Genomic DNA, 6,000 nt, shown 5'->3' with positions numbered 1-6,000 from the left:
TGAGAGATTTGTTCCATTATTTTTGTAAGTTGTAAGTCTACAAAATAAGTTCTCCTTGGAAGCTGCATCTTTTTTTCTTTGAGTTACTGTTGCATTGAAAGCAAGCGCCTAAAATAGAAATCAAATCCTAACACTTCACTGCCCTCTAGTGTTATGTTTCTCATGCAGGAATTTGCAGACCCTTAGATATCATTCATAAAGAGCAGGTTCATTGTGAAATTATGAAATTCAAAAACTAGTTGTATTATTAGTAGTTCTGTTAATCTTTAGTGTTGATATAACATCAGTTTTATTTAATGATTTAGATATCGCCACCCTAAAATTAAACTCAAGCATTGGTAATCATTGTGAAGAATATCTTTACAGTATGGTAAAACATCAAGCATATTAATAATCATGGTAAACTATGGCAAATGCATAGTATAACCATGGGGAAAGCATGGGGAAACTGCAAAAGTACAGTGAAAAAATACTGTAGTAAACTGTTATAATTGTGTCCCATACAATATATTCACACATGCTAGCATGGGATTATCAAAGCCCTATGGGATGACAAACAGAGGATATTCTACTGTGCTTGACGTTACTCAGAAGAGTGGGATGATTATGGGATACAGTTTTTTTTTTTTTTAAGATGTCTGCTGAGCAAAAAATCATGCATTGTAAATGTTGTTTTGTTGTTGTTTTGTGCTTCAAATCTAGTCTTTTTTCTGCCTAAGAAGCTGCAACTTCTCTCTTTGATTTCCACTCTCTTTTTTGATTTTCTTTGAGTTTATTTTTTTGAGTGAAGAGTATAGGTTGGGGCATGGATCAAGGTGCAATAAGATTAAATTATATTACTTTTCTGATCAAATTAAATGCTGTCACTTTTTTACTTAAAAAAAGAATACTATTTAATTATCCTATGTAAAATGCGCAGAGAAGTTTTCATATTGTCAGGAACGCTTTCGCATTCTCATTGATTGGTGCTGAAAAACTGCGTAGACAAGGCAGGAAATGTCATCATACAATTAACACATTCTCGTGCTCACATGCTACCTGTCGACCTAAAGCATGTTAGAAAGGACATTTGCAAATAAAACTATTTGGAGAAACATAAAGGGATTCACCCCACCCCTAGCCACCCAGCCCTCCAGCCCCCCAGTAATTGAACACTGACATTTGCTTCTTTTGCTGAAGGAAAAACATATGTTTTTATCAATGTGGTGTTTTTCTTCCATTATATGTAAAATACTTATAAATACCTTACATAGCTATCACATGTATAGCTAACACTCAATATTAAATATGAGTACTCCATTGTCTCTATTTTTTCTAAAACGTTGCAGGATAAAATATACTTCTTCTATAATAACTTTAACACAGAAATTACGAAATTAAAGAGATTTATCCTGTCTGTAAGGCAGCTTATTTAGATATTTTTTGAAGGACAAAGGTCAAATGAAATGAGGACGTGATTCTTTTTTTGTAACTATCATGATGTTTTTAAAGCAATGACATGGGCACCTGGAGACCTGAAATGATTGTATTTTGGTATTGCTAAAAACAACTGTAAGAGATGTTGATTTATTAGAGGTTGTAACTGAACACTGGACAATAAAGCCGTTTACCAGTCCAAAACAGTTTTTTAAATACACAAAAGGTTTTCCACATTATCTTTTACTTTTTAAAACCACACTCTTCACTCTTCACTGAGTCAGTCTCTCTCTCTCTCTCTCTCTCTCTCTCTCATTATATGAGAACAGTTGTTGATGATGCATCGTTTATCAACTAGTCTCTGTAAGTCACTTGGGATAAAAGCATGTAAAAAAAAAAATGTAGTTGAATTGATAAATAAAATAATCAATGTAATAGCATGGCATCCATGTGAATGTGATTAGGCTAGTATAGTATACTATAAATATAGATTATGCCCATCAGTGCTCATGCTACCTTAGTTGCTGGATTTAAATTATATACAGCAAGTAAATTGTCAATTTTTCAGAGCTGACTCTTAGCATAATAGATAAAGTGTTGATCCAGGGTTCAGTTCTCACTCGATACCACTAACGTTTTTTTTTTTAAGCTGATGTACCTTCCCAGAGTTTCCTTGCAGTGTAAGATATAACTCCCTAATGACTGAAAAGACAATTTAATTTATGTATATATTAAAAAATGTCCTGTTTTATTGTTGATCTAGATGATGGATGTGTGTTTGCTTGTGAGCCTGGCTTTACTCTCAGAAGCTGCTCCAGACCCCTGAGGGATGACAGAGTGCTTGCATTGACAAGCCCTGTTGCTGAATCATCCTGAGCCTGGACAATGTGAACACAAGAGTTTGTTTGATGTTCATGGACATGTTATAGTTGGGGAAGAATGCAGTGATTGAGTTGTGTAATTTAAAGACCAATCTGTATAACAATAAATACAGTCTCACCTTTTTAGTACAGCAGACTATCAATTCCTATTTCCAACTTTGTGTTGAGGATGTTTACATACTTCATGAGCTGTTCCTTACAAATTGTTAGAGGTTTATTTGTCCTGATACACAAAAAAAAAAAAAGGATTCAGGATATGCACACAATAAAACACAATAAAACGTCTGCCTCCTGGTAGCGCATGTTTAGATGGCAGCTAGACCATTCGAGTGAGTTTGAACAAGAACACTTGAAGTGATTAGGTACTGAGAAGCAGCAGCATGTTTCCATCTACATAATAGCCCTGAATTTAAACTATTCACCGTATAAAATCAAATAAACAAAGTGCTAATATTGCTTGTACTGTAATGATCAGGCCAGGGTTACTGTCGGAGAGGAGCTCAGTGTGTGAAGAGAAGTGTGGGCATACAATGACATAAGATATGGACAACTCTTACACACACACACACACGCAAACATGCGCACACGCAAAAATACACACACACACATATAATTGAGTTTTCTGTGATTATTTATGATGTTGAAGGTTTTACATATTTTCTGAATTGCTGCAACCATATATGTATTACCACAGATGTGTGAGAGGTACAGATTATATATATATATATATATATATATATATATATATATATATATATATATATATATATATATATATAATTTGTTATGTTGCATGTTTGTTGAATGTCGATTATATTTTACAGTTAATTATGTCTACTACAGAATATATGCTATGCTGTAGAATATGCTCATTTCAGCACCCAGCCTCAGGGTCACTGGGGCTGTTGGCTGTTGTAAAATCTTGCAAAATAAGCAAGTCTGAAATGTTTTGTGTGAATGACCGTTCACCTGCTGTATGTAGGACTCATAACCTGGTAATTAACTTAATCAGCTTTTTTAGGCACTGGAAAATTCATTACAAAAAGTAATGGTAGTCAACTACAGTGGTTCCCGACCCTGGTCATAGGGACCCCCTGTGTCTCCTGGTTTTCATTGCAACTGAGCTCTCAAACTAAAACTGTAATTGAACTAATAATTAGCTTAATTAGACATTTTAATTGTTCTCAACTCCTAAAAAGTTGCAGAGTTCAAGTTACTTGTACAATGGTATAGCTAATCTGCAACTGTTTAAGATCTGAAAACAAGTAAAAAGGTTTAATTAAGCAAATTATCAGTTCAATTAAGGGTATAGATAAGTAATTAAGAGCTCAGTTGGAATGAAAACCAGCAAACACAGGGGTCCCCCAGGATCAGGATTGGGAAACCCTGGTTGTGTTTAGCCCTCAGAAGAAGAGATAACCACTAGATGGCAGTGTTATCTAACTATTTTTATATTACCATTCTTTACAGGAGAATATGGACATAAAGTATTCTTCGATCAGGCAAGACTTCATTTTTGGAAAAAAAGGCTCTAAATGTTGTCATCCTTCAAAGCTTTTGGTTTTCATTAAGAAAAATATCATTTAACACAAGAACTTAATATCAGAGAGCACTGAGCCAATCTTGTTCAGTGTATTCAAGATGTGAAAAGTGTCATCGGTTGGAGTGAACAGGAGAGAGTGAATCTGCACTGCAAATCTACCTCCTGACCAGGAAGGGCGCTAAGTAAGGTTGCTGGTATGCCTTCACAGGGATGGGAGAAAAGCGCAGCTGTAAGACAGCTAAACAACTCTATTGTGAAGAGCTGTCGTGTGTGCAGCGATTGGATAAAGTGTGGCACCATGCTGATCAGGGGGAAGAGTTTGGGCAGTACAAAGGGGATGCAGCTACACAAGTACGTCCCCTGTGTTTTGTATTGAGTAGATGCCGATTGATTGGGAGTTGAAGCCTGCAAGCCAGAAGAACCACACAAATATCACCACAAGCACTGTACAGTTCACTGGATACTTCACTGGACACTTCACTGGATACTTCAAGGGATACTTTCCAGTGGGCGCACCTGCCTTTTTCCTTGGCACTGTGGATTGTCCCTGAAAATAAATAGTGTTGTAAATAGTCCCTCTGTTTGGACTTCCTGTCATTCATGCACCACTCACATCCTGACAGATCGTAACAAAAAAAGCAAGTTGAAAGTGTTGGACTCAAAAATTTCACAAAGAAGAAGCTGTTGACTGTCAAAGAGGTGCAGCAGTTGTTAAAAGACAATCGCAGTAGAAAATCTATCCTTGTTGCTGGAATTTTTAAGCAACTTAAAACTCCCTTTCACTACCATCTAATCTCAGTTTACGGGACATAGGGTAATCCATGTTGCTACATCAGTGGAACAATCATTAGTGGATGAAGACAAGCCACTGTCCTGAGATGTGATCAGAAGAAAGGAGATTTAAAGGAGTTTAATTTCATTTCACCTATTAACCTGGTTAGGGTTTTTTTTTTAGTTTTTCCTCTCCTGAGTGCTAACAGACCATGCTTATATCAAAGCAATCGAGCATAGGTGGGGCCGAATGGCCTTTTCTCATTCTAGAATTGCTTATGTTCTTATGTTCTATATTGTTCATTCTAATATGGGTACTACATGGACAAGGCCTGTAAAAGGAAGGTGCGTCAATATATAGACCTTGCCGCAGAGAGTCTGTTTACACTGGGGAGGTACAGATGCTTTGTTGATAAATCCATGGTGCAATTATGTGATGTGGAATTAAGAGAAGTTCCGTTATTACCTAGTAACACATTGCAATACCATTATCCCTTATGTTTAACATCAAATAGAACCATACTAGATGCCATGGTAATGAAGTGATAACTACAGGACACATCGAGTTTACGAGGCAATAACAGTCTTCTGAGAGGATGAAATCCCGGACAGAGTAAAGGTTTTTCTACTAGCAAGGGAGACAAATGTCTCTAAGTACACCTTTTTCTTTTTGCTATAGCTGTTATGTCAGATACAGTATGTGCTGCTTATTTTCCAACTGCAACAGAAAGTGAAGGCTTTTGTGGTGTTTGTTTAGTGAAACTGTATAGCGTCTTGTTATCACAGGATAACAGTATTTGGAATCCAGATGAACGTGAATGTCATTGACTTTCCCCTTATCATATAAAAAATGATCAATGAAAGTCTAGTTAAATCAGTGAGCGTATTTCTCATTTAATTGGAATGCTTAATAGCCAAAAAGATAGTTATTGCATTACATATTATTAATTGTAGCCATTCTTACTACTTGTGTGTCCCTTAGTATTCCAGAAATGTAGCCATGGAAAATGCCACAATGGCATGTTGATCACATACAGTGGATCAGCATGTTTCTGTAAAACAGTGGTGTAAAAACAATTTGCAGGTGCATTCTATTGACCAGGCAAAACATAAGCTACTCCTTCACAATCTTGGAACCTGGATTATGCACTGCCAAGCCAATGAATGGCTTCCTGAGTTCAGTTAAAAATGTACTGCTGAATTCTTTTGCTTCTCAGATATAGAGAATAATGACCTAGGGCAGCAGCCTCCTCTCCTGCTGCACACTGACATCCAATCCAGTGCAGTTTATTTGGAGCTAGTCTTATTTGTGGTTGTAAGCAATGTGTACTTGCTGCTACATAGCTTCATATGTTTTGTTTTCAGCAGACCACATCAACTGTTAAATTG

Source organism: Polyodon spathula, chromosome 3, assembly GCF_017654505.1.
Source record: "Polyodon spathula isolate WHYD16114869_AA chromosome 3, ASM1765450v1, whole genome shotgun sequence".
In the NCBI taxonomy this organism is placed as follows: Eukaryota; Metazoa; Chordata; class Actinopteri; order Acipenseriformes; family Polyodontidae; genus Polyodon; species Polyodon spathula.
Note: the sequence above shows the minus strand (reverse complement) of the source record.